The 11,964-nt window shown below is 45.7% G+C and overlaps 1 protein-coding gene across 7 annotated transcripts in view; it reads left to right on the plus strand.

Annotated features, from left to right (window-relative positions):
• LOC139048756 (zinc finger protein 271-like) overlaps positions 1-11,964 on the plus strand; it is a 344,730-nt gene that overhangs the window by 163,402 nt on the left and 169,364 nt on the right. The window lies entirely within an intron of this gene.

Consider the following 11,964-nt stretch of genomic DNA (forward strand, 5'->3'; position numbering starts at 1 on the left):
AAAACAGCCTGAGAGCGGTTATTTAAAAATTCACGGATCCAATTTATGATGTCGGGGTGAAGATTCAACAGTGAACGTTTGAGTAGAAGGCGTTTATGGGGTACTTTGTCGAACGCTTTCGCGAAGTCCAGAAAAATGGCGTCAGTCTGAAAATTGCAGTCTAAGTTTGCATGTAAGTCATGCGCAAACATGGCCAGTTGTGTTTCGCACGAAAAACCCCTGCAACAACCATGCTGCGCAGGATTGAAGAAATTATTCGAATCGAGAAAGTCCATGATATGTGTGTAAATGACATGCTCCATGATTTTGCACGGGATACTGGTTAAAGAAATGGGTCGGTAGTTTAGCGGTGATTCTCTAATACCTGACTTGAAGACTTGACAGTGATGTGGCGCGCCGGGGGGCAGTGCCACATCCTCTGGCGGCCACACAAGTCACACGGAGTGTGCCAGTTACGCCATCAGCCCCCCTGGCGGGAGCAGCTACTGCTCTTCCGCCCCCTAGCACGAAGGGCCAGCAGACCCCCGAGCCTGCTGGTCCCAGGGCCACTGCTCGTGCAGACAGGCCCCAAAAATCCCCGAGAGTGCCCGCTGAGCGGGCGTTATCCAGCGCCTCTGACGAGGCGATGGATGTAACCAAAATTTCTCAGGCGCCGAAGGAACGGCATTGCTCCCTGGAGCGCGCCAACAAAAAAGAAATACCCCGCATCAAGGGGCCTGGAAAGGTCCCTTGAGCCAACCTAAGTGATATTTCTTGACACACAGCACATAAACACAAACTATATGGATACACAAATATTACACTAGAACGTGAGAGGTTTGATCCACAACCTCGACGATGTGAAAGAACTCTTACACAAATACAATCCAAAGGTGCTGTGTGTTCAGGAGACGCATCTTAAATCTACACTAACAAACTTCCTTAGGCGATACGCTATTTTCCGCAATGACCGAGATGATGCTGTTGCATCGTCTGGCGGTGTAGCAATAGTCGACAGAGGTGTTGCTTGTCGGCAACTCCAAACTCCTCTTGAGGCAGTGGCTATCGAAGCAGTTCTTTTCAATAAACTAGTTATCATCACGTCTGTATACATCCCCCCAAGTTATCAACTCTCTAGCACAACATTTCAAAGCTTTATTGATGAGCTGCGTCACCCTTACATAGTCATCGGTGATCTAAACGCGCATAGCACACTGTGGGGCGACTCACACTGTGAAGCGAGAGGACGGCTTATAGAAAACATCCTATTCACTTCAAGTTGCTGCTTGCTTAACTGGAAAAAGCCAACATTTTACAGCTCTACACATAAAACATTTTTTTCGATAGACCTAAGCATAGCGTCTAGTACAATTGTGCCATATCTCCAGTGGGATGTCATTAATAACCCTTATGGCAGTGATCACTTCCCCATCGTTCTAAACCTTAAAAAACAAAGTGAGTGTCATGCACATCTTCCTCGATGGAAAGTTGACGCAGCCGACTGGACGAAGTTCCACGAACTAACGCAGCTGCCCTGGAATGATATCTCTGAACTTAGCTTAGACAACGCATTAGCACACATACCGTATTTACACGATTGTAAGTCGACTCGAATGTAAGTCGACCCCCCCATATCGCGTGACCGAAAAAAAAAAATAAGGGAGCATACCCGAGGGCACATTCAATAACGAAAATTTATTAGTAGCTGACATGGTCACTGGACTACTAGTCTTCACTAGTGCTGTCATCGTTGCTGCAGTCCCACAGCGCGTCTTAGTCCAGCGAAATTTTAAATTTGGCAAACGGCCGCACCAGGACATCTTGCAGAACAGCAGCCCATGCCAAATGCACCCAACCACACGCAGCCGTCAGGGAGGCTCTTTTGACAGGTCCAGTTGGCGTAATTTCGCAGTCTTCTGCCGCCAGCCACTCGTTGTACTCGCGGCGGAGCAGAACCTTAAAATTTAGGCGAAGGTCCGGGCTTGTTTCATGCCCACGTCGCACTTCACTGGCAGGGACCGATCACGCATTTCAGCGACGTACGCCGCAAGCTTAGCCTACAGCTCCGGAAAGCGTCCAGACTTTGGCACGTGGGAAATTTCGCACTTGTCACAGGTGAAAATTTCGCTTTGCTGCAGTCGTCACTCTCGCACCACCCGTTTAGAAACATCGAAATTGCGGCCCGCTGTGCAGTGATTTGTTTCTTCGGCGTAAAGGATTGCAGCCCTCTTGAACGCTTCTGTGAACGAGTGCCGAACGATTAGTGTGCCTGGAGCACTCATGACGACTGGGGAAGCATAGAAGTAGCACAAAGCCGGCAGTCAAGTGGAACGCGTCAAACCAATGCCAATGCCTTCAAACAGAGAAAGAGCAGCCCTTGAGCAGCCAGCGAGCGGTGACTGCTCTTCCATGAACTACCGATACTCCCCGCAAGCGCCGCCGTTCTGAGGGTGCCGCCGCAAATGGGAACAGCGGCGCTTCCATCAACTATCGACACCCCCCCCCCATGAGCGTTGCATGCACTGTAAAACTCTAAAAAAATGTTGAAGAACCCTTCCAAAAAGCGTACAAACACGCGGGATAGCGAAAAGATACGGGTAGGGCCATAGAGCAAACATAAAATTCTAACTACGTTGTAGATCCCGTTGGTATCGCTTTTTTTGGCGGGGCCATGTTTCGATTTCGATTGTAAGTCGACTCCCCAACTTCAGACTTTCAAATTTAAAAAATGGGGTCGACTTACAATCGTGTAAATACGGTAACAGCGTTCATTATTGAGGCTGCATCAGTATGCATTCCCCGAACAAATGGGTCGTCCTCGAAACGACGTATTCCATGAGGAGTGTAGGGAAGCCAGGAAAAAGCAAAACAAGGCTTGGAACCTCCTCCGTAACTCCCCAACCACAGAGAATCTGATTAATTTCAAGGCGATCAAGTCACAAGGTAGAAGAACGCGCCGCCGCGCTAAACGCGAAAGTTGGAAAAAACACATAAGCAGCATCAATTCATATACAGACGAACGAAAAGCCTGGAACAGGGTGAACAAAATAAAAGGCTGCAAAACTCATTCCTTACCTTTATTAAATACACAAGGAGATACTCTTGAGGATCAGGCAGATTGTCTAGGATCACATTTTGAGCACATTTCCAGTACATCTCATTACACGGATACATTTCTAAAATACCAGCGGCTTGCAGAACAGATGAATTTGGGTCGGAACAGCTCATCCAATGAAGCATACAATCATCCATTTCGTATGGCTGAGTTCCAAGCCTCACTGAACTGTTGCAACAAGTCCGCTCCAGGAAGTGACAGAATAATGTATGAGATGATCAGACACTTACACCCTGAAACCCAAAAAACACTACTGTCACTCTTCAGCAACACTTCATTTGGGCCTAGTTGGTACATACTTCTGAACTAAACGTAACAGCGCAAACATTTTTTGTGGCTCGTCTTAAATGTTTGCGCTGTTACGTTTAGTTCAGAAAGATGTCACTCTTCAATTCCATGTTCTCTGCCGGCTGCATTCCTTCTGTCTGGAAAGAAGCAATCGTGATCCCTATTCTCAAAGAGGGAAAGGACCCTTCCTCACCCAACAGTTGCAGGCCCATAGCTCTGACTAGTTCTCTACGCAAATTTTTTGAGAAAATGATTAACCGTCGCCTCATCCACTTTCTTCAAAGCAACAAGATACTCGATCCATTTCAGTGCGGTTTTAGGGAGGGTAGATCCACAACAGATACCTTGTCCCCATCAAGACAAATATCCATGATGCCTTTGTCCACAAACAGTTCTTTCTATCAGTAATTTTTTGATATGGAAAAGGCATACGACACAACCTGGCGCTTTGGAATTCTCCGTGATCTGTCTGAAATGGGAGTTCGAGGCAACTTGCTGAACGTGATTCAGATTTACCTCTCCAATCGCACGTTCCGTGTTAGAGTTGGTAATGTTCTGTGTCGTCCATTTACGCAAGATACTGGTGTTCCACAAGGTGGTGTGCTAAGCTGCACTCTTCTTATTGTCAAAATTAACTCGATCCAGACTGCCATCCCACATACTATGTTTCATTCTGTATATGTGGACAACATCCAGATAGGTTTCAAATCATGTAACCTAAGTATCTGCGAGCGACATGTACAGCTTTGCATAAATAAATTATCTTAGTGGGCGGACCAAAACGGTTTCAAGCTAAACCCACAAAAAAGTACATGCGTCCTGTTTTCTAACAAGAGAGGCATACTTTTGGACCCCGCAGTAGATCTAAATGGAGAACGGCTATCTGTGAGCCATGAACACAAATTTCTAGGAATCCGTTTAGACAGCAAGCTGACTTTTGTACCACATCTGAAGTATCTGAAATCAAAGTGCCTCAAGACTATGAATCTGCTGAAGCTCTTGTCGCGCACATCTTGGGGAAGCGACAGGCGGTGCCTTTTAAAACTTTACAAAAGTCCAATATTAACACGGCTTGACTACGGAGCAATAGTTTATAATTCTGCTGCACCTAGCGCTTTGAAAATGCTAGATCCTATTCACCACTTAGGCATCCGCCTTGCTACAGGTGCCTTTAGGACTAGCTCTGTGCAAAGCCTGTTTGTCGAATCAAACGAATGGTCATTGCACTACCAAAGGACATATTTAACTTTTTCCTACGCCCTGAAAGTTAGCTCAGATGTTAAACATCCTTGTCATTCCACTATCTTTGCTGACGATTGTATAGTTTACCGAGAAATTACTAGTACTGATGACCACGTAAAAATTCAAAATGATCTTGACCTTATTAGCAGCTGGTGTAGGACCTGGCTAATGTCGCTTAATCCAGATAAATGTAAAGTAATGTCTTTCACTTGCAAAGATTTCCTTTCCAGCTTTCCATACTATATTAATAACAATCCTGTGTCTGTAGTTACTTCTTACAAATACCTAGGCGTAACCCTGACAACAAACCTTTCCTGGACTACACATATAAACAATATCTGCGGAAATGCCTCCCGATCCTTGGGATATTTACGCCGGAACCTCCGTAAGACGCTGACAAATATCCGCAAATTAGCCTACCTTACATTTGTTTGCCCCAAACTTGAATTTGCTTCTTCAGTATGGTCCCCTCATTACATTTATTTAACCACTATGCTAGAATCAGTTCAGAATAGAGCCGCTAGATTTATTTCACAAAATTACAACTGGAGCGAAAGTATAACGCAAATTAAAAACAATCTATCAATTCCTTCTTTGACCACTCGTCGTGATGTAGCACTTATATTGCTTTTTTACAAGTACGTTCACGGACCGAGGCCATCACCAATAGCTCTGCAAGTTTCTCCATTCACCTCACGAAGATTGCATAATCATCTTTCTTTCACGCGCATCTACGGCAAAACAGACGCTTTTAACTCATCTGCGCTTCCACGTGTCATCCGCTTGTGGAACGACCTTCCCGATATCCTGGTAGCTGAAGCTAACAAAGAAAAATTCTGTCGCGACATAAACATTCATTTCTTAATTAAAAAAAAAAACTTGTCTGTGTTGCTTCTTGTATGCTTTTTTTCTTTTTATTTAGAATTATTTATTTGGTGTAAACTTGACTCTTCGTTGTGTTTTTATTAAGAAAGCGTTGTATAATTGTATAGTTTTGTATAATTGTTTGCTGCTCTTTATACTGTGTCAATTTTCCCCCCCTTACCCAATGCCCATTCTTCGGGCCTGTAAGGTATTTTGAATAAATAAATATGCGACTTGTCCACTGCTAGGCTGTTTCGTAACCTCCCGACCACTAGACCTCCTCTGTCCCTCCGGTTGGAAGCAATCTCAGAAAACACAGGGGTCCCTCTTTTACACAATGTCCTAATGGCTCCTACGCGGCTTCCACCGCCTTGGGAGTGGCAGACTATAAGATGTGATATCTCCTCCTTAGAAATATCGAAACAAGCACCCGAGGCTCACATACAATCGCATTTTCTAGAACTTAAAGAGAAGTACCCTTTGACGAATATTACACAGATGCTTCAAAGTCTCCTGCTGGTGTTGCTTACGCACCTCTCGGACCCTCATTTTCAACATCTGGGCCACTAAACCCACACACTAGTATCTTCACGGCAGAAGCTTACGCTATACTTTCGTCTATTAAAAACATAAGGCGCAGAAATGTCTCTAAGGCTGTTGTACAGCGCGGGCCGCTTATAACGTAGGTCGCGGGAGTCGGGAAAATCCGCATTATAAGCGGTACTGCACTATATCAAATGTGCCATTTTTAGACTCTTATTCACGTGCAAATATGGTCAACCCACCTTTCATTATGTATTTTACAACTTAACGCGCAGTAAAGCACCAGAATTGGACACTAAACAGAATGTTTTATTTTTCTTCATCAATGAAAAAATGCCGTTATCTTCGTCTGGCACTGAGCCTTTACCGCATTATGCACCATCTCTTCTTCAACAGCTATCAGACGCTGGGAAGCTTTCTCACTCAAGCCCTTCTGCGCGCAGTACACCCTGAGCTTGCTTATGTAATCCAGTGCATCTCTGTGCAAAAGTTCCGGTGTGCTGTCTCCTTCGTCGTCGTCATCGTCCGATACACTGTCATCGCGATCACACACTGCTGCTACAATTGCTTCGTCTGAGTCTGCTTCTTCGCAGACAAAGTCATCGCAATCCTCGTTCACGATGCCTTCGAATGTGTCGTCCTGTCCAACAGTGTTCTTTTTCACCAGATCCGACCACACATCATCCTCGTTGAGGCCTTTGTTGACATCGTCGCCACGGTGGCTATCGTCACTCCTCACATCAGGATCGCTGACCATGGCGTTGCGCACAAACCCCGCCTTTGCGAAACACTTGGCGATGGTTGATGTTTTATCTGCCACCAAGATGCTGTGATCATGTCGATAGCACTCCGCAGGTTTACCTTCATTGCTTCGTTTCGTTGAAGGTTAATCAGCACTCTTTCGCATATGCGTCTTTTATAATGCGCTTTCACTGCAGCGATTACGCCTTGGTCCATCGGCTGGCTCTTGGCTGTGGTATTTGCGGGCAAGAACTTGAGGCTCACTGCACTGAGCTTTAAACTTACATGATGGGCACTGCAGTTGTCAAGAACTGGGACAACTTGTCGCTTTTCTGACACCATGTCCTCGTCAAATTTTTTAAGCCAAGTTGCAAATAGCTCCCGAGTCATCCATGACTTTCTGTTGGCCTTATATGTAATCGGCAGGCACTCTCTTGTTTTGAAACAGCGCGGCCGCGCCGACCTTCCGACCACAAATAAGCGCCTCTTGTCGCTGCCATCCATATTGGCGCAGAAGAGAACAGTAAACCGCTCCTTCGAAGCCTTTCTACCGGAGCAGCGTTCGTGGGACAGTGCGAGTGAGCGGTTTGGGAGCAAATTGTAAAACACGCCAGCCTCATCCGCATTGTAAATGTCCCGCTCTGCGTACTTCGCCAGCATGGTCTCCATGTTTATACTGAGCCAGGCCTGAACATTAGAATCATCAACTTGTGCACTCTCCCCGGAGATAACACGGCAGCTTATTCCGTGCCGGTCTTTAAATTGCTGAATCCACCCATTTAATGGGTTGAAACTATCGTGGCCGAACAAGTTTGCAAATGACCTGGCCTTTGCTTGAAGAATCAGACCACTCACGGGCACATTCTGGGCTCGCACCTCGCAGAACCACTTGAATAAAGCGGCGTCGACATCTTCATACTTTGATAAACGTATCCGCTTCCTTTCTAGTGATCCACAATTTTCTTGCAGTTGCTGTTGCACCTTGTCCCTGTTCTTCCAAATTGCCGACACTGTTGTGTCCGCAATGTCATACTTCTGCGCGACGGAAACCTTCTTTAGGCCAGTTTCGACGTCTTTTATAATACTTTGCTTGGTCTCCAGGGATAAAGCTTGCCATTTTCTTGAGTCGGAAGGATCAGGCCCCATTGCAACTTAGCCCAGTGCGACACAAACGCAAGAGAAGGAAACACGTTTTCCGGTAGCTAGGCCTACGACGCTGGCAGCACACTTCAATATCACAAGACGACGACTTGCGCGCACCCACACAGGAGAAAAGAGAGAAGAGTGGTGCATGTGCAAAGCCAGCCTGTCAACCAGCCACCCCCAGCAAATGGACTTCCCCAACGTTTCCCCTTCTCTCCCACTGAGTGCGACCCACCCCGTTACGACGGCGGCGCGGGTGCTCGGTCTGGCTCGGCCCCGCCCTTGCGGCACTGCACAAAGAAAAGCAAAACATAAGGCGGCTAGTTGCGCTTCTTTCTTTGCACGCTGTACAGTCTCTCTCTCCTCTATTTTCTCCCCTCTTGCGATGGGTTTCGTGGCTTTCTTCTCCCTTTTTGTAGAGAGTGCGGGCATTGTAGTGCCGGGTGGTGCGCTCCCTTCTCTTCGGAGAAACCGCACTATACCCGGTCTTCCGTCGTGCGCGACCGCGCACTAAGCGGTTTGCTGACACATTAAACTCTATGGGAGGTGTACTGGTGGTCACAAAGCCGCATTATATGTGGTCCCGCATTATAAGCGGTTACGTTATAAATGGTCTATGCTGTATTTACAGACTCATTAAGTGTCGTGAGAGCCCTAATTAGCTTACGAAAGCATAGTAATCCCGTTTTGAATTAGCTGTATAGCTTGTTGTGCTTCGCATATATGTGCAACCAAGCGATTATCTTATCCTGGGTACCTGGCCATAAAGGTATAAAAGGCAACGTTGCTGCTGACGAAACCGCTAGGTCAGTGAGTTTTAGCGACACAGATGGAAATATCCCCATTCCTGCCACAGACCTAAAGCCCTTTCTGCGCCGTAGATTGAGGAAACATTGGCAAGCAGAGTGGGATACACAAACATTGAATAAGTTGCATGTTATAAAACCAAGATTGCAGAATTGGATAAGTGACAAAACAGCACGGTACAAAGAAGTACTTCTTTGCCGATTAAGAATAGGACACACTTACAGTACTCACTCCTACCTCTTCACTGGCGGGGATCCTCCTACTTGTAGGTGCGGCGATAGCCTGACAGTCCTCCATGTTCTTATCCAGTGCCCTGCAATAGAAACAGAGGAAAAAGTATTTCCCTTCTGCATATCGGGAAAATATACCATTTCACCCTGCATTTTTCCTTAGTGATGAACCGCTTTTTAAACTGCAAACAGTTTTAGATTTCTTAGCTGAAACCGACATTCTGAAAATAATTTGGCCAGGAAATTTTAACCCGTGATTACCAGCCCTTGCATTCGAGGGCCGTCTTGATGATTTAGTGTAACTGTTGTCTCGTTTTTGTATGTTTTGTTATCAAAACACAACTGCCATCATTCACGTCCATTACTAATCAGTGTCATTATTTTACTAGCTATATATTTACGTCATTTACAGCGAAAGTTTTAGGCCCTTATACAGCCATGTCACACCTACCATAATAAATTCACTGTCCACGCCATTCAGAATAAATCCTTTAAATTACCATTTGTCATGGCGCTCTTTGGCCATAACTGGCCCTTGCGCCATTAAAAGCCACATATCATCATGATTGCTGTAACATCAGCAAACAATTCTTTCTGATTCTTTGGGTCGATCGAAACTGAACATCTTTCAGCAGCTGGAAGAGGACCGCCACTTGTTCCGAGGGTTCAATAGGTAACGTCTGTGTTTCAAGAAAAGGCTCTGAATGTGTGGTAGGCCCAGGATTAGTTTGGATGTCACCACAACAATGTAATAACACAGACATGTGGACGCATTTGCAAACAATATCACAAAGCACATGTGGGCATGGAAGGAGCAATAAGCAGAGATCGTCGCTTTTTCTAGCGTACAAGGAAAAACGCTTACACGCCTGTGAAGTGCCAAAAGGCAGAAGGTGAGCCATACTGCTGTTGCTGCTCCTGCGCCCAATGAAGATAGTGTGGACCGGCCGGGAGTTTAAGTAGGCACCAGGGGTTGACGTCGCTGTTAATGATGTACATGCACAGTTGATTGGGCAGGGCTGTCCGGATAGTTTCAGTAGGGAGTACTTATTGGAAAATACGTTCCCTGATGCGCCAACATGCTTCATGGTAAACAAGTCGGCCACAGCAGTAGGTGCAGTATTCCAGCAGCATGATGACATAGACTGGACGCTGCTGGGCTTCTTTTCAAAGCACCTCAAACCTGCAGAAACTCGCTACAGCACCTTCGGGTGGGAGATGTAGGCCATCTGTTGAACTGCCGAGCATTTCCATGTTTTTCTTGAAGGCTTTTACATTATAGCCGACCACAAGCCGTTAACCTTTGTTAAAGAAACGACCCCAAGCTGTAATAACCTAACCTAACCTTACCTACACCCTAACGTATCGCACACAGGCTGCCTCTGTTAAGTTTCCGGACAGTGGACTCAACCACGCATGTCTTCATGTGGCACGACTCCATCAACCCACCATTGATTCCTTCCTATGAATGCCCATTTTGCGTGGTTTTGCGTTCAGAGAGAACCTTGAAGATTGACGTTTACACCAGAGAAGAGACAGTGTCGTGCGACCGCATGAAACCAGCCTATCTTGAACATTAACTCTTCATTGCTTCCACCATTCACACCTAAGCCTGCGGCATTCTAGTGGGGAAGACCATGTAGCGACCGTCCATCACTAAGGTGTGCCTCACCATGGGTGTCATTGCCCTCTGCTCCAGATATCCAGTATGCCTTGCTGTGGGCGTCATTGCGCCCTACTGTTTCTTGGAACCAAGCACGCAGCCACTCGGCAAACCTACTTTTACTCTTGCATAATGCCCGTCGACTCTTTGTTCTCAAGCTGTCAAAACATGTATTCCTTGTCTCCGCTAAACCGAACTCTTAACAATTTCATCGGGCAATGAGCAGCATGCACATGGCACCCGAGGTGCACGCCAGCAGTCATTTCAGTCGACCTGTAGGCATCTTGAAGTGACTGCTGGCTGCACAGTCGTTCTGATCCTCTCTCATGTGTAGCGGCTTCAGGTCTTTTGCACATTGTTTGCAGACTGCAGTAGCCGACTGGACCTTTGCTGTTTCGCTAGTTTGTCCCGGCAGGTAGTTATTCTCCTGCAGCACTATTGTTACAATGTGCTACAAGCTCATCCACATTTGCTGAGGTGAAAAGTCAAGCCTTTTCCCTTGGAGAAATGAAATAGTAGTGAGCAATTCAATTGCATTTCTAGTGAATTGAATCTCCTGCTATCAGGAGAACCCGGACACGATTCTCACAAAAGAAATTCCACCACAATGTCTTCAAGTTCACTGTCAACAGGGTAGCCATTGCACAACAAAGCTTCCAGTGAAAATCGCCAGTTGTGCTGTTTTGCTTTCTATTCACAGAATGTACTGCAATAATCCTGCCTTACAATTCTGCCCATTTTATCACATTCTTTTCAAATGCAGTTGTAATGTCTAGCCCTGATGTAATTTTTGCACCCTCAGCAATATTGATGGCTGTTTGCACAAAGTTTTCAAAGCTGGGGTGTTTGCTACAGTAATGGCAAAAACAATGACGCTTTATCCGTTGTGACAACTACAAACAGGAAAACTTTATTTTCTTTCACAATACGCATGGCAAACAGAAAGATTATGCTAAAGTTATTTTGTGACACCTGACCAAGCCCCAAACTCCCCTTGATAATTTAGACGCATGCGGTTCCAGCAAAAGGTTTGCATAATACTTTACAAAATGTTTAGTGTCACAAAGTGGAACTCGAATATGTATTTTTTTTTCGCAGTAAAATAATATGTTCGTCGACTGATTTTTGAGACACCTAAATTTCTGGGTCTCCCCGAATACTTGGCCTCTGCCATGATACTGCCATATGCTTCATAGAGTCATTGTATAACTACCGAAATTTCACATGTTTCAAGCTCTCTTTGTTTGATTTTTTAAACTTTTTCTCATGATCGCAAGTCAAGAGCTAGTGAAAATGCAAAGAACATTTCTGTAATTTTGTTTTCCTGCAGCTACAAACCAGCATGGCAC

Source organism: Dermacentor albipictus, chromosome 8 (assembly GCF_038994185.2).
Source record: "Dermacentor albipictus isolate Rhodes 1998 colony chromosome 8, USDA_Dalb.pri_finalv2, whole genome shotgun sequence".
In the NCBI taxonomy this organism is placed as follows: Eukaryota; Metazoa; Arthropoda; class Arachnida; order Ixodida; family Ixodidae; genus Dermacentor; species Dermacentor albipictus.